At 36.3% G+C, this 24,283-nt stretch overlaps 1 protein-coding gene and 1 long non-coding RNA gene across 8 annotated transcripts in view; one reads left to right on the top strand and one right to left on the bottom strand.

Moving 5' to 3' along the window:
* SMARCAD1 (SWI/SNF-related, matrix-associated actin-dependent regulator of chromatin, subfamily a, containing DEAD/H box 1) overlaps positions 1–179 on the bottom strand; it is a 76,504-nt gene extending 76,325 nt beyond the window's left edge. For 3 of the 7 annotated variants that reach the window (XM_044388074.3, XM_057309599.1, XM_044388075.3), the window contains exon 1: positions 54–159. The gene's annotated coding sequence lies outside the window, so the exon portion shown is untranslated. Of the gene's footprint in view, positions 1–53 lie in introns of all 7 variants that reach the window. The other 4 variants (XM_026509711.4, XM_048211810.2, XM_026509712.4 and 1 more) reach the window with 3 other exon arrangements.
* On the top strand, positions 5–3,007 carry LOC123001628 (uncharacterized). Its single transcript, XR_006410697.3, has 2 exons — positions 5–314; positions 2,957–3,007. It is a non-coding gene; the product is annotated as an uncharacterized LOC123001628 (long non-coding RNA).
* Positions 3,008–24,283: the final 21,276 nt, after the last annotated feature.

The following is a 24,283-nucleotide window of genomic DNA, read 5'->3' as shown; positions in this document are numbered from 1 at the left end:
GGCATCTCTTTTAATGTTCACTCGCTCGCCCTCTTTCTTTCTTTAGTACTTACAGTCTTGCAGGCTCGATGCGATGTAACAAAGGTTGAAAGAAAAAATAATTCCTGGCGGGGGGGCGACGGTAGCCGGGCCGGGACCTTCCAAAACAGCACGGAGAGCCCAAACGAGCGCGCGGTGATGACGCAACACGCAGCTTAGGCTTTTTTTCTTCCCCAGCGACGCGCGAGCGGAAGATGTCTAGGCGCGCGCTGTTGCCATGGTAACTCGTACCCGCCTCTACGCCTGGGAAGCGCGCTTATGGCCTGTTTCTCCAGGTTAGCGAGAGTTGTTAAATAGAACAATGATAAATTGCACAGTCCAATAAATAGCATACTACTAATAAATAATATAGTATTTGATATTTATAATGTATACTATTTTGTATAATATATACATGGTATGATGGTAATATTGTGCTAGAAGTTTTACATGAATAATCTCAACCCTTTCAACAAGACTTTTTTACATAATAAGGAAACTGAGGCCTGCAGATGTTAAATTTAAGAAGTAAAAACCCGGGTATGTTGAGCTTCAGAGGGTATCAACTGCCTCCCTACTGTTGGCTGGATTATTCTTAGAGTGGAATATGACAATTCACCTATCTTGACGGAAATATTACCTTGAGAATATTTACCCTTTCTCTTCTAACATTAGGCTAACAGGCAGTTTTCTGTGTTTTAATTTGATCCTCTGGTTGGCATTTCCCTTAAAGAAAAATTACTACAAATCGGCATTCTATTTTATAAATCAGTGTTTTGAACTGTATAACATGAGCCAACAGTTTTATCAAATGTGGGCACACTTTAGAATCAAGTGACTAGATCCATAAAATTCAGGATCAAAGCCTGAACGATTACTATTTCGTTATAACTATTTTTGATATCCCATGAAATGGGATATCACCAGCTTTATGCACCCATGTAAACTGATGGGATCAAAAGATATATCAACTTATATATAGTAAATTATTTTTGGTGATAAAGAATATTTGCTCCAAGATCTACTTGCAGCAACTTTCAAATACGCAATACAATATTAACTACAGTAATCATTTAGTACATGTAATTTTTAAGAAGAGTATTTGCTTTATATTCAGACAGATCTAACATTGAAAATGGATTCCACTACCTGAATGACTTTGAGCAAATTGTATTTAACTTCTCTAAGCCTTAGTTTCCTCATCTTTTAAATGCGGTTGATGACACCATTGCCTCTTAAGGCAATTTTCTGCAACACAATATTAACCCCTTGACATTTGTACAGCTGGGGCAAGAGTGAAAATGGAGACCCAAACATCATATGTCTGAATATTTAAACATAAATACAGTTAACAAAATGTAAAAATAAATTATTTTTTCTTGTCCTATTTTGAAAATGACCTGGAAAGCCAGGTTGAATTTAGAATTCCTGTGTTGGACAGAATGGGTGATTCAAGGAGAATTGGTTGGTGCATGTGTCCTGCCTTCCCTGTATCATGTCCGCCCACTCAGTCTGATACCATTAAGGGCCTTGTGCTTATGCATATGGACACCCAGCTCAAATGCCCAACTATGACCCCAGCTAGGGTTCCTATATTGTTTAAAAAAAATGGCTGATTTGTAAAATTTGGATTTTATATAAATAATACCTTTTTAATATAAGTATGTGCCATGCAATATTTAGAACTTGCTAGTACTAAAAACTTATTTGGTGTCTGTTTGAAATACAAATTTAACAAGGTATCCTGTATTTTATTTGGCAAGCCTCCTCCCATCCCACTGCTTCACCACCTCTTGGGCCTATGAGTTTTTTACTACATGTTGGGTCTAAGGATTTAGATACTGTTGGGTCTAAGGATTTAGATACTGGAAGCACTGTTGGCCCCTAGCAGGAAGGACTGTGAGCAGAAATTTCAAAGACCAGCTACTCAAAAGCATTGTCTAAAATGGAAGACATAGGTTCTGAGTGAACCTGTCTTTTTGGCCCCACAGATTCCTTGCTCTTTGGGGTTCGGTTTAGCAGGAAAAGGGCCAAATTGTGTTCTATAAAGCAATAGCAGTACAGGAGCCACTCTTACCCAGTTCTAAGGGTGGGATGGTTCCGTAGCATTCACTGACCTGGGAGAATTGGAATTTTCCATGATTGGAATTCTGCTTCATTGTGAATCAAAAGGTTAAGGGAATGTATAACAAAGTACACAGACTGCCATAATAAAGTACCACAGACTGGATGGCTTACACAACAGAAATTCAATTTTCTCAAAGCTCTGAATGCTGGAAGTCTGATATCAAGGTGTTGGTAGGGTTGGCTTTTGAGGACCATGAGGGAAGGATCTGCTTCAAGCCTCTCTACTTGGCCATCTTCTCCCCATGTCTGTATGTAATCTTCCCACTGTACTTGTGAGTAAATTTCAGGTCATTTTCAAAATAAGACAATAAAACATAATTTATTTTTACATTTTGTTAACTGTATTTATGTTTAAAAATTTAGGCCCTATTTCCAAGTGTAGTCACATTCTGAGATACTAGGGGTTAGGACTTCAACATACAAATTTTGGGGAGCACAATTCAGCACATAACAGAGGGCAAAAGGGTAGAAGGATTCTCTGTATGTACTTAAAATCTTCTGGAATGATAGCAGGAATTGAGGCTAAAAACTAGTCCTCTGATTTTTCTTCCTTCTGACCCTCAAAAAGATCATTTTCCAAAATTCAATCCTTTGTGTCCTGCTTATCTCACTCTACTCTTTCCCAGAGTGCATTGATTATAGTGGTGACCAAATATATTTGTGAAATCTTAGTCTCAACTATAGACTTAAGAAGGTTTAATCTTACTGTTTATAAGTTACAACTCAATACACCTAGCATTTTTTTAAAAAGTGACTACAAACATTTAATTGTTGATAAGGAAGAAAATTTGAAAACCACCTCTCCCCCTAGAATGAAGAGGAAAATGATGAAGAGGTGAAATCAGTGAGATTTAAAGAAATGGTAAGTATAGGATTCAGAGGACTGAGAAGCAAACTTTGATGAATTAATAAAATCAAAGAACAGAAAACACACAAAATGAGCAGAACATATAATGAAACTATGTAATAGAAAATGTTCATGAGCTCTCATTAGTCTGAAAATGAAAATACTCATGGGATTCAAGACAAAAGCAATTAAAGAAAAGTAAACACTAAAAATGTCCTAAAGAATTTTTTTTTAATTTCAAGAATTTAAAAAATGTATTACAATTTTTTTTTTCAGAAAAAAACATACAGCCTCCAAAGGAACACAAAAAATCAGTCAAAAACTTGTTCAATGGGGTGTCTGGGTAACTCAGTTGGTTAAGCATCTGCCTTCGGCTCAGGTCATGATCCCAGCGTCATGGGATCAAGCCCCATGTTGGGCTCCCTGATCGGTGGGGTGCCTGCTTCTCCCTCTTCCTCTGCCGCTCAACCTACTTGTGCTTGCTCTCTCTCTCTGTCAAATAAATAAATAAAATCTTAAAAAAAAAAAACTTGTTGAATAAACTAAATGCCAGAAGGTAATAATGAAACAACTACAAAGATCTGGAGGGAAAAGACTGTGACTCAGTAATTTTTTAGATTATATATATGTTATTCATTTATGGATAAAAAAATTGCAAACTTTTAATTCCTTGAAGATAATGTCTTCATTAAACTGTTCCTAAAAACATAAATCCAGGAGATAGGGTCAAGAATGAGAATGTCAAGAATGTAGAATTCATGGTTTAGAAGTATTCTATTGAGACTAAACACAATGAGGACTTAATAATTATAAGTATGTTGTATTTATCAATATTTTGTTGCATAACAACCACAAAATTTTAGTTGCATCAAACAATAATCTTGATTGGCTAGGGTGGTTCAACTTCCAGCTACAATGCCTGTCTGCACATAGTACATGCTCAATAAATATGTGTTAAGTAAATGAATGATACTAATAACTACATAAAATGCCTAAGTATACAGATAACCACAAATAAATTTTATTTTTTTATTATTTTTTAAAGATTTTATTTATTTATTTTGAGAGAGAGCACACAGGCACAAGAGCAAGTGAGCAGGAGTGAGGGGGAGGAGCAGAGGCACAGGGAGAAGCAGGCTCCCGGCTGAGTAGGGAGCCTGACGCAGGTCTCAATCTCAGGATGCTGGGATCATGACCTGAGCTGAAGGCAGACGCTTAACTGACTGAGCCACCCAGGCACCCCCACAAATAAATTTTAAAATAAGCTGAATATCTTCAAAATATTACATCATGGAAAAACAATATAAACCAGATTTTTTAAAAATTTTTTCTGTTTGTTTCACTTTTTTATGTAAGCTTTACACCCAGTGTAGTGCTTGAAATCATGAGATCAAGAGTTGCATGCTCCATCAACTGAGTATCCAGGCACCCCTTAAATCAGAGTTAAAAAACAAAACAAAACAACAAAACAAAAGAAAGCATCAAAGTTTGCTTTCTTCCCTTCCCAACTCAAGAAGGGAAGAAAAGTAAAAGAAAAAAAAATAGAGATGAAGATTAAACTAGATGTAACATGTAGTTAAATAAATATAACAGATAATGCCTAAAGAGAAAGAGAGGTTGAAAAGGGAAAACATAAAACATAAAAATAGGAAGATAAATAGATTTCAAGAGAAAATAATAAATATTGAAGATAAGCAAAGAAGATCCAACATAATTATAATAGGAATCATTACAGAAGAAATCCAAAACAAAGCAAAAGTGTGGAAGAAATAACTAAAAACTGTAATTCAAAAAACATTTTCTGAAAATATAAAAGATTTTACACCATATATTGGAAGAGCACATCATTTACCTGAGAATATCAACTGAGATGGCTAATACCAAGACCTAGTCTAGTAAAATTTAGACTTGAAAATTTTTTTAATTACTTGAACATTTAGACAAAAATAAGTAAGTGACCTATAAAGGAAAGAAAATTATATTACAATCACAGTTTCAACAGCAAGTGTTTATGCTGAAAGAAAATGGAATATTGTATATAGGAGGCTCAAAGAAATAAAATGTGATACAAGGATTTTTTATCAAGTAAAAGTGCTTTTCAAATATAAAGCAGACTCTTAACATCATGCAAGAACTCTGTGGATATTATTTTCATGAGCCCTCCTACAGAATTTATTAAAGAATAAACTTCATAAAACCAAAATGTCTATAGTAACAATTACAAAAGGACAGATATTGAGCATTAGCTATATAGTTATTTGTAGAACAAAGACAATAAGACGTTTAAAAGGGAAAGAGTAGCATGTCATGGTTATATGATCTGTCAGTGCCCACCTCTTAAAATTGGAAGTGAGTGGTAGGAACATATGAAATTTTTTTTTAAAATTTTTCAGTAATTGTATTGGAGTAAGTATATTAGTAATGTTATTCTGAGACTTTTGTGTGTATACTTTTGAATAAAGCAAATAACTCCATTATATCCTGTTTCTACAGGATTTTCAACTAGAAGACAGGAGATACAGATGTGATAGAAAGAAGTTAGAGTGTGGTGTGCCTGGATGGCTCAGTTGGTTAAGTGTCTGCCTTCAGCTCAGGTCATGTTCCTAGGGTCCTGGGATTGAGTCCTGCATCAGGCTCCCTGCTCAGTGGGGAGTCTGCTTCTCCCTCTATCCTCTACCTCTGATCATGATCTCTCTCTCTCAAAAAAATAAATAAAATCTTAAGAAAGAGAGAGAGAGAAAAGAAGGAAGGAAAGAAAGAAAGAAAGAAAGAAAGAAAGAAAGAAAGAAAGGGAAAGAAAGAAAAAGATTAGAGTACAAATCCTAGAATGCAGAATGGCCTTTTATTTGAATTGGATATCTGTAGGAACCTGTGAGGTTTAATACACACACACACACACACACACACACTCACACACTTCTTGGAAAAAGAACAGATACCATTTTAGGACAGGAAATATCTTCCTATACCAAAAGCAAGAAAGTTATCAAAGACCACTAACATTATGTCAAGAAGATTCAGGAGCTAACTTGAAGAGGCTCCTACTACTGGCCAAAGATGGAGCAGTTTCAACTTGAAGAAGATTAAAAATTCCAGTTACTTGAAAGCCATCAAATATGTTCAAGTCCATGAGTTCTTTGTGGTATTTTTAAAAACGTGGTTGATTTTGTGGAAAGTGAAAGGAAAAAACAATTCAGTATCATGAAAACTGATGTGTGTGGGAAAAAAATTAAGCTTTTATGTTGCCTTTACTCTAACAGTTCTACTAAGTAATCAAATAATAGATGAAGGAAATATTTCTTTACAAAAGTATTCCGAATAGTGAGAAAGAAATGATAAAATTTGAATCATTCAGCAAGCCTGGACCAAATTTCTGACCTATAAAATTGTAAGATGAAATAAAATGGCTATTATTTTAAACCAGTAAATTTGGGGGTTAGTTTGTTATGCAGTAATAGATAATAATTAGAACATATCCAAATATTTCCCTACATTTTTGTCTCAAATATACTCATTCTTCCAGTTAGAAGTAAAATGTTACTTATTTTCCTGTCTCCAAATACCTACACTGAGAAACTGTCTGGAAATCTTAGGCTCGTTTCCTATTCACCTCAAGTTTGGAGTAGCTGAGTCCAGAAATCAACATTTAATACTTAGTTTGTGTGTCCTCATACTTTCTCTCTGCCTTCCTTGCCAAAAGAATTATTTCCCACAATAGTATCTAATTTCTCTTTCTCGGTAGTACAAATGAAATTAAAGGCACCTCTTTTTAGAAATATATACTTAGTCACAAAAAAGCATTATCATTTCTAATTTGTATAAGGTGATTCAATGTGGTAACTAAGATAAAGTTCCTAGAATAACAATATAAAGTAGAATTTTGTCAACAGAACTATTCAAATGTGGGACTAAGATTTCAGAAATAAATGATTGCTTCAAGCATCCCTATGGGGATAGAATTCACCTTTTAAGTTAAAATAAATATTTATGTACAGCTGCTGTGATGGTTAGTTTTAAGTATCTATTTGACTGGACTAAGGGATGCCCATTTAGCTAGTACAACAGATTTCTAAGTGTGTCTCTGAGAGTGTTTTTGGAAGAGTTTAATATTTGATTTGGTAGACTGACTAGAGAAGATTGCCCTCACAAATGTAGGTTAACATTGCCTAATTCTTTAAGGGCCTGAATAGAAGAAAAATGTAGAAGGGCAAATTCACTCTCTCTGCTTGACCTGAGACAGTTGGGTCTTGGACTGGAGGTACACTGCCAGCTTTCCTGGACCTCCAGCTTGTAGAGGGACTTCTTAGCCTCTAAAGTTGAGTAAGCAAATCCCTCATAATAAATCTGTATACTATATATATATATATATATATATATCCTACCAGTTCTCTTTCTCCATAGGCCCCTGACTAATACAGCTGCCAAAATCTTGTTACTTGTTAGCTTTGAAATAGGCCCAGTGAAAATGTTTTATAGAAGCCTCAAATTTCTTCATTAAATGGGAAGAAAGACTTTGTGGAAATTTTATTTTTATTTCTTTTTGTTTTCTATTTACCAGAATAAAACCATGAAGCAATTCAAGGAAACAGAAACTCTTCCAAATTTGAATTAAATAAGAAACCAAACAAAATAAGCAAAGATTAAAAATGGGATTTGCAAACCTGGATCCCTTCTTAACTTGATATCTTAAAAATGTAAACCACACCTAGTTGGTAATGGAAACTTGTGTAAACTACTCTTACCTCCCACACACAAATATGAAATGGAAAAGACAAGATACCAAGTCATAAAACTAAGTAGATCTTCCTTCCTTGGTAACAAGACTAAGACAAATATTACCAGTTTGTAAGCAAATACTTCTTTTCCCAGAGTAATAATTCTTAGTGTGCTGAGCTAGAGGGGATGGTCATGAAACTCTCTTGAGAATCTGATCTTTAAAAAGACATGGAGGGGCACTTGGGTAGTTTAGTTGGTTGAACATCTGACTCTTGATTTCAGCTCAGATCATGATCTCAGAGTCTTGAGAGCAAGCCCCTCGTGGGGATCTGCACTGGGCGGGGAGCCTCCTTAAGATTCTCTCTCTCCCTCTCCTTCTGCTCCCCTCCATGCTTGCACACACATGTGTGCGCTCTCTCTCTCTCTCTCTCTCTCTCTCTCAAATAAATAAATAAATAGCAGGTTGTAAAACCTGCATATGCATGTGAGAGATTGTACATAATTTCGGGAAGTTCATGGAACTCCTGCTCTGTGAATTTCACATTGAAGAATTATTATTTTTTACATTGAGAAATTATGACAAAAAGGTCCTCAATCCTTGTAACTAGTGGAATTCATGGTGATTCCATCCCTGTATGTGCCTTTTGTAAAAAAGTTTTTATTTAAATTCCAGTTCATTAACATACAGTGTAATATTAGTTTCAGGTGTACAATATAGTGATTCAACACTGCCCCCCAATACCTGATGCTCACCATGACAACTGCAGTCCTTAATGCCCATCACCTATTTAACACATCCACCCACCCACCCATTTCCCCTCTGCTAACCATCAGCTTGTTCTCTATAGTTAAAAGTCTGTTTCTTGGTTTGCCTCTCTCTCTCTTTTCCCTTTGCTCATTTGTTTTGTTTCAAAAATTCCACATATGAGTGAAATCATATGGTATTTGTCTTTCTCTGACTTATTTCATTTAACATAATATTCTCTAGCTCTATCCATGTTGTTGCAAATGGCAAGATTTTGTTTTTGTTTGTGGCTGAGTAATATTCCAAAGTGTGTGTGTGTGTGTGTGTGTGTGTGTGTGTGTGTGTGTGTACCTCTTCTTTATTCATTCATTCATTGATGGACACGGGCTCTTTCTATAATTTGGCTATTGTAAATAATGTTGCTATGAATATCGTGTGCATCTATGCCTTTGAATTAGTACTTTTGTATTCTTTGGGTAAATACCTAGTAGTACAATTTCTGGGTCTTAAGGTAGTTCTATTTTTAACTTTTTAAGGAACCTTCATACTGCTTTCCAGAGTGACTGTACCCATTTGCAATCCCACCAACAGTGCAAGAGGGTTCCTTTTTCTTCACATCTTCACCAACACTTGTTGTTTGAGTTTTTTATTTTAGCCATTCTGATTGATGTGAGGTGATAGCTTATTATAGTTTTGATTTGTATTTCTTTCATGATCAGTGATGTTGAGCATCTTTTCATATATCTGTTGGCCATCTGTATGTCTTCTTTGGGAACATGTCTATTCATGTCTTTTGCCCATTTCTTAATTGGATTATTCATTTTTTGGGGTGTTGAGTTTTATGAGTTCTTTATATTCTTGGGATACTTACCCTTTATCAGATATATCATTTGCAAATATCTTCTCCCATTCCAAAGGTTACCTTTTCATTTTGTTGATTGTTTCCTTCCCTGTGCAGAAGTTTTTTTTTTTTTTATTTTGATGAAGTCCGAATAGTTTATTTTTGCTTTTGTTTCCCTTGCCTTAGGAGACATATCTAGAAAGAATTTGTTGTGGCCAATGTCAAGGAGGTTACTCCCTGTGTTCTCCTCTAAGATTGAAATGGTTTCATGACTCCAATTCGGTCTTTCATTGATTTTGAAATTATTTTTGTGTATGGTGTAAGAAAGTGGTCCAGTTTCATTGTTTTGCATACTGCTGTCCAGGTTTCACAGCATCATTTGTTGAAGACTTTGTCATTTTCCCATTGGGTGTTCTTTCCTGCTTTGTTGAAGATTAATTGACCATATAGTTGTGGGTCCATTTCTGGGTTTTCTATTGTGTTCTATTGATCTATGTATCTGTTTTTGTGCCAGTACCATACTGTCTTGATCACTATAGATTTGTAATGTAACTTGAAGTCTGAAATTGTGATACCTCCAGCTTTGCTTTTTTTTTTTCCTTCTTTTTCTTTCTTTCTTTTTTTTTAAATATATTTCCAGGGGTGCCTGGGTGGCACAGCGGTTAAGTGTCTGCCTTCGGCTCAGGGCGTGATCCCGGCATTATGGGATCAAGCCCCACATCAGGCTCCTCTGCTATGAGCCTGCTTCTTCCTCTCCCACTCCCCCTGCTTGTGTTCCCTCTCTCGCTGGCTGTCTCTATCTCTGTCAAATAAATAAATAAATAAAATCTTAAAAAAATAAAATAAAATAAAATAAATTTCCAAGACTGCTTTGGCTATTCGGGTCTTTTGTGGTTCCATACAAATTTCAGGATTGTTTGTTCTAGCTCTGTAAAAAATGCTGTATGTATTTTGATAGGGATTACAATAAATGTGTAGATTGCTTTGGGTAATATAGACATTTTAACAATATTTGTTCTTCCAATCCATGAGCATGGAATGTTTTTCTGTTTCTTTGTATCATTTTCAGTTTCTTTCATCAGTGTTTTATAGTTTTCAGAGCAGAGGTCTTTTATCTCTTTGGTTTGGTTTATTCCTGGGTATCTTATTGTTTTGGGTGCAATTGTAAACGGGATTGATTCCTTAATTTCTCTGCTGCTTCATTATTGGTATATAAAAATACAACAGATTTCTGTACATTGATTTTGTATCCTGTGACTTTACTGAATTTATCAGTTCTAGCAGTTTTTTGTTTGCTTGTTTGTTTGTTTGTTTTGGTGGAGTCTTTCAGGTTTTCTACATAGAGTATTATGTCATCTGCAAAGTTTTACTTTTTTCTTGCCAATTTGGATGCCTTTTATTTCTTTTTGTTTTCTGATTGCTGTGGCTAGGACTTCCAGTACTATGTTAAATAACAATGGTGAGAATGGACATTCCTGTCTTGTTCCTGACTGTAGAGGAAGAGCTCTCAGTTTTTCCCATTGAGGGTGATATTAACTGTGGGTTTTTTGTATGTAGACTTTATTATGTTGAAACCCTTATTAACCAATTTAGGGGATTAAAAATATTGAGTATGCTTCACCCTTTGATAATTACCTGCTATATGGTGATAACTACCATAATTGCTTTTCTGGAAAAACTTGCTTACTGGGAGTCTAATTCCGAAATGAGGTGAATTTCACTTTAAAAATCATAAATATTTACTTGCTATTAGCTATATGCCAGGCCCTGACCTAAATATGAATTATTTCAAATTTAATTCACAGAAACCCTTTAGTGTGGGTACTATTTTCACTCCATTACAGATGAGGAAATTGAAAGAATATCACACCACTAATCAACAGAAGAGATGGGATCAGGTGTCTTTAATTTCATAATGACTTTATAATTTTGAAATTGCTTTCTTATGAAGAATTCCTTGTACTCCCTATAAATGACCATAAATATATCACCATGACTCTTTATTGAAACCTATGTCTTTAGTTCAGTAATGCTTTTACTTTTAAGAATATAGACATGTATAATGTAAAGCATTTATGATATTATCAAATAACTAAGTAGGAACAATCTGCAGACAACATATGTCACACAAAAATGTAAAATGTGAAAATGGAATTTATCCCCAGAAGTGTGTTTTGACCAAGCCTAAGTAGATCTGGCAGTAAGAATCTTGAATTTTGTTAAGTGTTTGTGGAATTTGAAATGGCTGAAGGAAAAGAATAACTTATTTTATTTTGACAAATCTGACCAATTCAAGAAGAAAAAAATTATATAAAGAACTGATTATAATGATACAGTTTGAGTTAAATATATGGTGAAAAATGATATTTGCAGAATGGCAAATGTAAAAGGATAATTTCGTGGTAAGCATTACTACAAAAAAATGAGATGCCACTAGTACAGATGTGGAAAATTTGGACTGGATGTGTGAATTGAATGTTTCAAAGTAACGATATATGCAAGCAGAGATATAGCATAGAAATGGTAGTCTAAAAAACATCTGGAGAATACCAGAGGAAGGTTTCTTTATTAATCTCAGAAGATGTGCTGGAGGGGCAGAGATTAATGGGAGACTTGTCCAGGAACAAAGGAGCTGGCAAGTGCCATTTGCCTTCCCCACCCCCCAGCATAAACACACAGCCACCTGGGGAAACCAGCAAGGTGTTAACACTCACTACCTAACTTACACTGTGTGACCCTCTCCCTACCCTCTGCACATCTGTGAATCTGCCCTTTCCAACCAAGACGGCCTCAGTCCCCATGGCTGCAGGTCCCCTCTTGCAGAGGACAGGCATGCAACCTTGCTAACACTGCATGTCCTGCCTTTGTGAACTTTGCAGATCTGCCCCATCCAATACACTCTTGGCCAAAGCCTATCCAAAGCAGTGACACAAGTCTAACAGTGTGCAAGCAGCCCTGACAGAAGCCGGCACTACTCCAAAGTGACTCCTGTCTCAGGTAGAAGGAAGGATAACCACACTAGTCTGACTGTGCCCCCAGCAGTGTGCTGGGGCAGACAGTTGGTTTGACTGCAGGCCCCACCCACCGAGGAAGGCTTTTCCAGAGACAACACAGGGAAAGTGCCCTGCATTTTGGTGCTACTGCATCTCTGGCAAATGTCTTGTCTAACTTAACTCAAGTCCCAGACTGATCCGTTAACACCACAGGGACCAAACACTGCCCACAACAGGCAAAGAAAGCCACTGCAGATGACTGGACTGATGGGAAATGTGGCCAAAACACAACAGCAGTGTGCAGCAACACACATAGGAGACACCCCTGAAGAACCAGGTTCTGGTGAATAGGGGACACTGCACTGCAGGACACTAGAAGGACCTGTTTTTCATAAGGCTACAACTTTCAGGAGTAGGAGATGTAGCTGACTTTTCTAACACAGAGAAACAGACACAGAGAGTTAGACTAAATGCAAAGACAGAGGAATATGTCCCAAATGAAAGAACAGCACAAAATCACAGCAAGAGACCTGAGTGAAACAGAGATAAGTAATATGCCAGATAGAGAGTTTGAAGTAATGATCATAAAGATACTCACTGGACTTGAGAAAAGAGTGGAAGACATCAGTGAGAACTCTAACAAAGAGATAGAAAGCATAAAAAAGAACCAGTCAGAGATGAAGTACTCAATAAATGAAAATAAATATACACTAGGTGGAATAGATAGTAGACTAGAGGAAGCAGAAGAATAGATCAGTAAACCTAGAGGTCAGAGCAATGGAAAGCAATCAAACTGAACAGGTGAGAGAAAAAAAAATAATACAAAATGAGAATAGCCTAAGGGAACTCAATGACACCAGAGCGTTATAACATTCTCATTATAGTGATCTCAGAAGGAGAAGAGAGACAAAAGGGGACAGAATATTCATTTGAAGAAATAATCACTGAAAACTTCCTGAATCTGGGGATGGAAACAGAAATCCAGATCCAGGAGGCAGAAGGATCCCTCAACAAAATCAACCCAAGGAGGTCTACACTAAGGCAGTGATTAAAATGGCAAAAAGTAGTGATAAAAAGAGAATGTTAAAAGAAGCAAGAGAAAAGAATACAGTTAGTACAAAAGCACAACCCCCTCTCCCCCCACATAAGGCTATCAGCTGATTTTTCAACAGAAATTTTGCAGGCCAGGAGAGAGTGGCACAATATATTCAAAGTGCTGAAAGGAAAAAAATTGCAAGAATACTCTATCCAGCAAGATTATCATTCAAAATAGAGGGAGAGATAGAGTTTCCCCAGACAAACAGAAGTTAAAGGAGTTCATGACCACTAAGCCAGCCCTACAAGAAATATTAAAGGGGACTCTTTGAGTGGAAAAGAAAGACAATAAGTAAGAGTAAGAAAAGTAGAAGCTCAAAAGCTGTAAAAATAAGTATATCTGTAAAAATCAGTCAAGGGAGTTATAAAAAGATGTAAAGTATGACATCTTATATCTAAAATGTTGAGGGGAGAGTAGTAAAGAATGGGTTGAAACTTAATGACCATCAACTTAATATATACTGCTATACGCAGAAGATGTTATATACAATGCAAAAAATACAGAGAAAGGAATCCAAGTATATCACTAAATAAAGCCAACTAATTGTGAGAAAAAGAGCAAGGGAAGAAAGGAACAGGGAAGAACTATAAAGACAAGCATAAAACAAGTAACAAAATGGCAATGAGTACATACCTATCAATACTTTGAATGTAAATAGACTAAACACACCAATAAAAAAACATAGAATGACAGAATAAATTAAAAAAAAAAAAAACAAGACCCATCTATATGCTACCTACAAGAGACTCATTTCAGACCTAAAACTCATGCAGCTTGAAAGTGAAGGCATGGAGAAGCATTTATCATGAAAATGGATATGAAAAGAAAGCCAGGGTAGCAGTATTTATATTGGACAAAATAGACTTTATAATTTTTAATTTTTAAAAATTTTTTGAGGGTGTGCAGAAAGAGAGAGGGAGAGAGAGAACCTTAAGTAGGCTCCATGCCCAGCACAGAGCCCTATGGAGGGCTCTGTCTCACAACCCTGAGATCATGACTTAAGCTGAAACTGAGTCGGACACTTAACTGACTGAGCCACCCAGGTGCCCCAGACCAAAAAGACTTTAAAATAAAGACTGTCACAAGAGACAAAGAAGGATGCTATATAATTGTAAAGGGGATAATCCAACAAGAAGATATAATAATTATAAATATTTGTGCACCTAGCATGGGAATACCCAAATATATGAAACAGTTACTAACAAACATAAAGGAACTAATCGATAGTAATACAATAGTAGAAGTCTTTAACACCCCACTCACATCAATGGACAGATCATCCAAACAGAAAATTAATAAGGAAACAGTGGCTTTGAATGGACCAGAAGGATTTATTTAACAGATATATTCAGAACTTTCTATCCTAAAACAGCAGAATACACATTCTTTTCAAGGACAGAATAGATCACATATTAGGCCACAAAACAAGTCTCAACAAATTCAAAAAAATCTAAGTCCTACCATGCATCTTTTCTGGCCACAGTACTATGAAACTAGAAATCATCAACAAGCAAAAATCTGGAAAGAACACAAATACATGGAGGTTAAACAACATGCTACTAAGCAATGAATGCTACTAAACAACGAAGAAGTCAAAGAGTAAATAAAAAACACATAGAGACAAATGAAAATGGAAATACAACAGTCCAAAATCTTTGGGATGCAGCAAAAGTGGTTCTTGGAGAGAAGTTTATAGCAATACAGGCCTACCTCAAGAAGCAAGAAAAATCTCAAACAACCTAACCTTACAGCTAAAGGAGATAGAAAAAGAAGAAAAAACAAAATCCTAAACCAAGAGAAGGAAGGCAATAATAAAGATTAAAGCAGAAATAAATGAAATAGAAATTTTAAAAAATAATAGAATAGATTGATGAAACCAGGAGCTGGTTCCTTGGAAAAAATCAACACAATTGATAAATTTTTAACTAGACTCATCAAGAAAAACAGAGAGAGGACTCAAGTAAAAAAAATCAGAAATGAAAGAAGAGAAATAGGGGCGCCTGGGTGGCTCCGTTGTTAAGCGTCTGCCTTCGGCTCAGGGCATGATCCCGGAGTCCTGGGATTGAGCCCCACATCGGGATCCATGCTCCACTGGGAGCCTGCTTCTTCCTCTCCGACTCCCCCTGTTTGTGTTCCTTCTCTTGCTGGCTGTCTCTGTCAAATAAATAAATAAAATCTTAAAAAAAAAAAAAAAGAAATAACAACCAATAGCACAGAAATACAAAAGATTGACAGAGAATTATTATGAAAAATTTTTGTCCTAAGGTGAGCTCAGGGAGGACAGAAACCTCCCGTGGAGCAGAAGGGCAAAATCTTGCTTCATCTTAATTTTCAGCATGAATACAGACTGTGAAAGCAGGACCTCACAATCCTTCTGACCTTTTGGGTTTTAAGCAGGAGGTGTCAGAAAAGTTGCCACAGGGATAACTGGCTTGTGGCGGCCAAGCATTCATAGTGATGTTGCTTTTTGATCCTTCGATGTCCGCATTACTATCATTTTGAAACAGAATTCACCAAGCATTGGATTGTTTACCCACTAATAGGGAACGTGAAAATTTTTATGCTGGAAAATTTGACAACCTAGAAGAAAGGGATAAATTCCTAGAACTCTCTAACTTCCCAAAACTGAATCGGGAAGAAATAGAAAATTTGAACAGACCGACTACCGGCAATGAAATTGAATCAGAAATCAAAAGACTCCCAGCAAACGAAAGTCCAAGACCAGATGACCTCACAGGTGAATTCTATCAGACATTTATTTATTTGCTTGTTTGTTTAAAGATTTTATTTATTTATTTGACAGAGAGAGAGTGAGAGAGCACAAACAGGGGGAGCGGCAGGCAGAGGAAGAAACGGGCTCCCCACTGAGCAGAGAGTCCTACACAGGGCTCGATCCCAGAACCCTGGGTTCATGACCTTAGCTGAAGGCAGATGCTTACCGACTGAGCCACCCAGGTGCCCCATCTACCAGACATTTAAAGAAGACTTAATACCTATTCTTCTCAAACTATTCCCAAAGAAATAGAAGAGTAAGTTAAACCTCCAAATTCATTCTCCGAGGCCAGCATTACCCCGATATCAGAACCAGGTAAAGGCACTACAAACAAAGAGAACTACAGGCCAATATCTCTGATGAAAATAGATGCAAAATCCTCAATAAAATATTAGCAAACCAAATCCAACAATACATTAAAAAAATCATTCACCACTGCCAAGTGGGATTTATTCCTGGAATGCAAGGGTGCTTCAGTATTCACAAATCAGTCAATGTGATACATCACATCAATAAGAGAAAGGATAAAAACCATACGTTCATTTCAATACATGTAGAAAAAGCATTTGACAAAGTATAACACCCATTCATGGTAAAAACCCTCAACAAAGTAGGTTTAGAGGGAACATACCTCAACATAATAAAAGCCATATATGAAAAACCCACAGCTAACATCATACTCAGTAGTGGAAAAGTGAGGTTTTTTTCCCCTAAGGTCAGAAACAAGACAAAGATGTACACTCTCCCTACTTTTATTCTAAACAGTACTCATAGTCATAGCAACAGCAATGAGATAAGTAAACAGAATAAAAGGCATCCAAATTGGTAAGGAAGAAGTAAAACTTTTACTATTTCAGATGACATACTATATATATAGAAAACCCTAAAGACTTCAGCAAGAAACTACTAGAACTGATAAATGAATTCAGTAAGGCTGCAGGATACAAAATCAATGTAAAGAAATCCATTGCATTTCTATACACTAATAATGAAGCAGCGGAAATAAAAATTAAGAAAATAACCTATTTACAATATCACCAAATAGAATAAAATGCCTAGGAATAAACTTAACCAAGGAGGTGAAAGGCCTGTGCTCTGAAAACTATAAAACATTGATGAAAAGAAATTGAAGATGGCACAAACAAATGGACAGGTCTCCCATGCTCAGGGATTCGGAGAACAAATATTGTTAATATGTCCGTGTTACCCAAAGCAACCTCATATTTAATGCAATTCCTATCAAAATACCAACAACATTTTTCACCGAACTAAAACAAACAAATGGAAAATTTGTATGGAACCACAGAAGTCCCTGAATAGCCAAAATAATACTGAAAAAGAAGAACAAAGCTGGAGATATCACCATTCCAAATTTCGAGTTCTACTACAAAGCTGTAGTAATCAAAACAGTACAGTACTGGAATCAAATAAACATGGAAAATAGAACAGAATAGAAAGCCCAGAAATAAACCCGTGATTATATGTTCAATTAACCTTATGAAAGGTGGCAGGAAAATGTAGTGGGAAAAAGTCTTCAACAAATGGTGTTGGGAAAACTGGACAGCTACATGCAAAAAAATGAAACTGGACCACTTCCTTACACCATAAACAAAAATAAACTCAAAATGGATTAAGAACCTAAATGTGAGAACTGAAACCATAAAAATCCTAGAAGAGAGCGCAGGCAGTAATTTCTCTTGCATCAGTCATAGCAACATTTTTTAGATATGTCTCCTGAGGCAAGGAAAACAAAAGCAGAAATAAATATTGGGACTATGTCAAAATAAAAATCTTCTGCACAGCAAAGGAAGCAATCAACAAAACACCAAAAAACCCCAAACAATCCAATTAAAAATGGGCAGAAGACATGAATAGACATTTCTCCAAAGAAGACATACAGGTGTCCAACAGACACATGAAAAGATACTCAACATCAGTAATCATCAGGGAAATGCAAATCAAAACCACAATCAGAACCACCTCACACTTGTCGGAATGGCTCAAATCAAAAACACAAGGAACAACAAGTGTTGGCAAGGATGTGGAGAAAAAGGAATGCTTGTACACTGTTGGTGGGAATGCAAATTGTGGCAGCCACTATGTAAAACAGCATGGAGGTTCCTCAAAAAAATAAAAATAGAATTACCATATGATCTACTAATCTCACTAGTTTGTATTTACCCAAAGAATATGAAAGCATTAATTTGAAAGGGTATATGCATCCCTATGTTTACTGCAGCATTATTTATAATAGCCAAATTAGGGAAGCAGCCCAAATGTCCATCAATAGATGAATGGATAAAGAGGATGTAGTGTGTGTGTGTGTGTGTGTGTGTGTGTGCACACGTGTGTGCACAATGGAATATTATTCAGCCATTAAAAAGATTGAAATCTTGCCCTTTGTAACAGCATGGATGGATCTGGGGAGTATAATGCTAAGTGAAGTAAATCAGTCAGAGAAAGACAAATACCATATGATTTCACTTGTATGTGGAATTTAAGAAACAAAAAGGAAAAAAGGAATAAAATAGATAAAAAACTTAACTATAGAGAACAAACAGATGGTTGCCAGATGGAGGGGGATGGGGGGATGAATGAAATAGGTGAAGGGGATTAAGAGCACATTTATCTTGATGAGCACTGAGTAATATATAGAATTGTTGAATCACTATACTGTACGTGTGGAACTAACATAACTAATATAATAACTAATATAACTAATATAACACTATATGTTAACAAAACCAAAAAATCTTGAGATGGGGTATTCTAAATAAAAAAAAATTAAAGAAACCTAATACATAAATGAAATATGTAAATATTCATTGGATCTTAGATGGGAGAAGGAAGATATTTTCATATTGTAAACACATTTTTGGAACAATTAAGGGAATTTGAATATGGATTATTACATATTACATTACATAATATAATGGAATTATTAATTTTTGTGTAATGATGATACCTTGTTTATGTAGCATAATATTGGTTTTTTTTGAAGATTTTATTTATTTATTTGTCAGAGAGAGAGAGCAAGCACAAGCAGGGGGAGCAGCAGGCAGAGGGAGAAGCAGACTCCCCGCTGAGCATGGAGCGCAATGTGGGACTCCATCCCAGGACTCTGAGATCATGACCTGAGTTGAAGGCAGATGCTTAACCAACTGAGCCACCCAGGGGTCCCATAGCATAATATTCTTATCAGGAAATTCAGGCTGAAACATTTAGGGTTAATGATGTCTGCAAGTTACTTTCAGAGAGAAAGTTCAGAGAGAAAAATTTACAAATGTAGAGAGAGGGAGAAAGAGAAACACAACAATTGTAGCAAAATGTTAACTGGTGAATCTAAATGAGATATATGTAGGAACTAAGTACATTATTTTTTATACATTATATTTTATACATTTGGGGAGAGAGAGGATAAAAAGTCTGAAGGCCTACTGAACTTCAGGTAGGATGTTGTACTCTTCCAAACATGAAGTAACAGTGATTTAGACCAGGGTATTGATAGTGGAGATGGAGAAAATAGAATGGATTTTGAAACAAAATAATGAAGTGGAACTGGCAGGATTTGTCAATAGCTTGGCATGTGGTAAGGGTGTTGGCCAGGAGAGGGGTGAATTCTGGAATGGACAATGATATAAATGTTGGTTCCCTTGAGATAGGAAGGAGGAGGAGGGGGGAGGAAGTGTGTGTGTTTGGCGGGGAGGGTCTAGTCTGACACTTGAATGTGTCAGATGGTGAAATCAGTGTTCGATAATGACAATCACCAATCAGGATTTCTGGACCTACAAAATTCTCATGATAACCACAACATGGTGAGGCCTGCAGGAACAGCCACCCATTTTTCCCTAGATGACGTTTCAATGTAGTTGACCATTAACTGTAAAACCAAGAACTATATTAGGCTCTCATAAATACATTACACATATAATCCTTACACAGTCCAATGAAATAATTATTTGGTTTATTTTTTTCTTTGAGCCCTAGTTCCTCATTGCAAAACAGAAATAAGACTTAGTCATATTAGAGAATTAAAGGGAATGGGTATCAGAAGCAGAGGGTCTGAAGTTCACGACTCCTAGAAGGGGAGGGAAATGAAAGACTCTCAGTGAAGAAGTTTTCTTCAAAAGAAATATGTTTGAAAGACAAATTCTTCAAATGTTATTTTCTCACCCAATTCTTCCTGGTCCATGCAAAAAAATGATGTTACCTTCATACGAGATTGGTCCAGAACCCTTTAGATCAACTTACCAATAAGTACAATATGTACTTATGTACAGATCAATATGGTTGAAATGGGAATGAATGAGAGTTATTGCAACTTGCCAGCAGCACATACCCCCATTCCCACCTCCCCGCAAGGTGTAATTTGAAAACAACTGGAAAAACGCATCCCCTCATAAATGGCTTGAAATGCCGCATCTGTAATATGCTACATTAAAATGTTTACTTATGCCAAAAAAAAAGACTTAGTCATATTACAATAAACTTCAGGAAAGTATCGTGTCCCAGGTGCCTACCATAATACTTACGTGTATAGTAAGTGCTTAATAAATATGGGTTGACTTAAATACATCTCTGATATTTCCCCGTGTTCACTTTTCATTCTACCAAATAAACAAGCTTGTGCTATGACTAGTTACAAAAAACAAAGTTACTGATTTGTCCAAGCCCTAAGATAAGAATCCAGGATAAAAATAATAGAACATATCATGTTTATAAAAGACATATATCATTTCATTTAATCTTGATTATAATCATGAAGATGTTAGTTTTAACATATTATAAATGAAGAAATTGACTCTTGGAAAGATTAAATGGTAATAATTCAGCCCATGTTATAGCTGGTAAGAAGCAGAACTGGAAAACAGACTTGGGCCAAACCTGCCCCAGAGGTGCTGTATAAAATGCTGGGTTTAAAAAATTGAGCAAGAAGAAATGAAACAACTGTGAACTTTATGTGATCTCAGACATTGCTCCAGGTAATGTACAGCAACACTCTATACAGGTTTAAAGTTTCACTTTTAATTTTAGGATTGTGCGTTTTCTGAGCAGAGACTGAAAATCATAAAGGGTGGAATGGGTGCTGTGTGTACGTACCTGCATAGTCCTATACCATCTTTCACTGGTGATCAGAAGTAGTAAACATTTACATTTATGTCCTAAGAGAAACTAAACTTAAGTCTTTATGAAGCTAAGGTAGGTTAGTAATTTTTTTTTTAAATTTTATAAGATTTTATTTATTTATTTGAAAGAGAGAGAGCAAGCCCAAGCAGGGGGTGGGGGGAGAAGGGTAGAGCGAAAGGGAAAAGCAGACTCCCCACTGAGCAGGGAGCCTAACACAGGGCTCAATCCCAGGACTGATAGACCATGATCTGAGCCCAAGGCAGATGCTTAACCAACTGAGCCACCCAGGCACCCCAGTAGGTTAGTAATAACTATTATAACTCTAACTCAACATCAGTTTAATCTGTTGTCAGATTACTACCATGTTAAAAGTGTGTGAGGGTAACTCTCTAGACACATAGATAATCTTAAAACATATGTAAGAAGATCAGAAATCTAATGTGATAAAATGCAGTGTAGACAAAATATTTTGTAAGTTTTACATGTGCAGAGTTTGGCTTCATTTGAAATTTCTATAGTACACTTGCTCTCTCCTCTTAATATCAACATATGATACTTCCGAGACTGACTGCAAAGTACATTTGAGTTAGTGTACTAGGAAGAATTACTTCAATACTGTGTTAGAATCAAGACTAACGTCTCTAAATGATACATATTGACCAGTCACTTTTCTACTTAGGCAAATTATATAGAATAAACAATTCCTAGAAGTACCTCCGTTCAGAAATCTCACTCGCTTTCCTAAAATGCCCACCATTCAAGTTTTATTGGTGCTAAACATTGCCTTGGTTTTAGATGGTGCTTAAAAAAACTAAGTATAGTGAGAAAATTAAGTCTCTGGTGAATGTATCAATGTGTTTTGCACTCATTCATGTTCATTTCCTTATTCTTACATAATTTTTTACAATACATGTTTATACTGAGATATAATTTATATACAGTATAATATACCCCTTCTAGGTATACAGTTCGATGACTTTTGACAAATATATGTGGTCATTTAAATACCACCACTGGGTGCCTGGGTGGCTCAGTCGTTAAGCGTCTGCCCTCAGCTCAGGTCATGATCCTGGAGTTCCTGAATGGAGTCCCACATCGGCCTCCCTGCTCAGCAGGGAGTCTGCTTCTCCCTCCGACCATCATCCCACTTGTGCTCTCTTTCTCTCTCCTCTCAAATAAATAAATAAAATCTTTAAAAAATAATGAAATAAACACAACTAAGATATAGAACATTTTTATCACCCCAAAAAGTTCCATCTTGTCTATTACCAGTTTTCTCCCCACTTCCCCTGTTCCTGCCAGCCACTGATTTGATTTTTGTCCCATCGTTGTATGTTTTATATGCTAGTTGCAATGCTTGATGCTAGGGATACAGAGATAATAAAATCTAGTCCCTGAAGGGAAAAATCTTATTATCAAATGGTAGAGACAAACTTGTCAACAGAATATTACCACAGGGTAAGTGCTATTACAAAGATAAAAGTGACATACTTTGGTGGCACAGAAAACATAAAACTAACTTTGTGGCTATTGGGAGATATCCTACATTAAGATTATGGTAACTGAGTTAATTGAGCTGAATCCCGAAAGGAGGAGTCGAAAGAAGACAGACAAAGAGATAAGACTTTCTGGCTGGAAGCTGTATCTGCACATTAGGCACTAAGTCATGAATGTTTCTGTGTCTTCTGCAAAGGCGGCTGAAGATAAGTGTGGATGAAATCTATCTGTTCAAGGTATATGTGATTAAGGGTCAATATTCCAGTCCTCATGCATTTGCTCCCCAGCTTCAGGCTTCTAGGACTCATTTCCTGGGTGTCTGAACTAATGAGATAATCTATCAACACTGTCAGTGGCTATTTCTGCCATATATCTTTGCAGTTTAAATTTGATCTTTAATTACATAATAAAAGGCTCTGGTTTGAATGATCAAACCAGCAAGGAAGTTATTTGAATTTGAAACGTCAGCAAATAAATGAGGAAACAGTTCTGGAATTGGAGAACATTTCTTCATTCTACAGAAACCATACCTACGGCCATTTCTGTGTGACACAGAAGTCTTAATTTGGTACCAGTTTATTCCTTCCTGTCTTCCTTCCCTCAACTAATTTCCTGTTTCAGTTTCCTGTTCAGAAATGCTTTTCCTGGAAGAAACAGAAAAACTAACAGTGGTTTAAACCATAAGGCCATTTCCTATTTTCTTTACAAGAAGACTACTAATTGTTGGTCTCAGAATTGGTCAGAGTATCATCCAAGATCCAGACTTTTCTAGCTTCTTCTCCAGTATCCTCAGCATTTCATCCACATATTTTTTTGTATTATGTTGTTTGCCAGAGGGCTGCACAATTCTAAACATCACATTCACGTTCAAGGTAAAAGGAGAGAAGGAGCAGTGCAGTGAGCTCTCTTTCCATATCCTTAATAAAAAGCCCTCAGAAGATTACCCCTCTCAGTTCGTCAGAACTGGGTCATGTGTCTACCCCTGAGATCAAAGGGAGGCCAAGAAAATGAGAACCTGGTTTTCCTGGATTTATATAGGAGGTGCCAAAGAGAAAGAGGGATTAAGAATGCTTTTATGTTGCCAATCGACAGTGTTTGCCACATATCCCAACAGTCTTTTGATTCCTATTTAGTAAACAAAATTACTACTAGCCTTAAATTCAAGAATTCCAAACATTCTGTCTGCAGTATCTACTTCCATCTCTTCCTACCAAAATCATTAGACTCTTCAATACCATTCCAAATGCCACACTTCTCAATTGGATAATACCCTTTATATCTTCAATTCCTTCTTTGGGTTTAGCCTCCACAGCCTGGTCTGCCAATATCTAATCCATTCTGCAAGGATATCACATCGGCTTTACTCCCTTATATGACTCTATAGCTCTAGACTTAGGTACCAAATCTTTAGCTTGGCTCATAGGATTCTAGGTGTCCTGGCCCTTGATCTTTGGATTTCTCTCCTGTCTCATATTTAAGCATGACCCTTCCACCCCTACTCCA

This window comes from Ursus arctos, unplaced genomic scaffold (genome assembly GCF_023065955.2).
Source record: "Ursus arctos isolate Adak ecotype North America unplaced genomic scaffold, UrsArc2.0 scaffold_9, whole genome shotgun sequence".
In the NCBI taxonomy this organism is placed as follows: Eukaryota; Metazoa; Chordata; class Mammalia; order Carnivora; family Ursidae; genus Ursus; species Ursus arctos.
The sequence above is the reverse complement of the archived record's forward strand: the minus strand, read 5'-3'. Positions and strand labels throughout refer to the sequence as shown.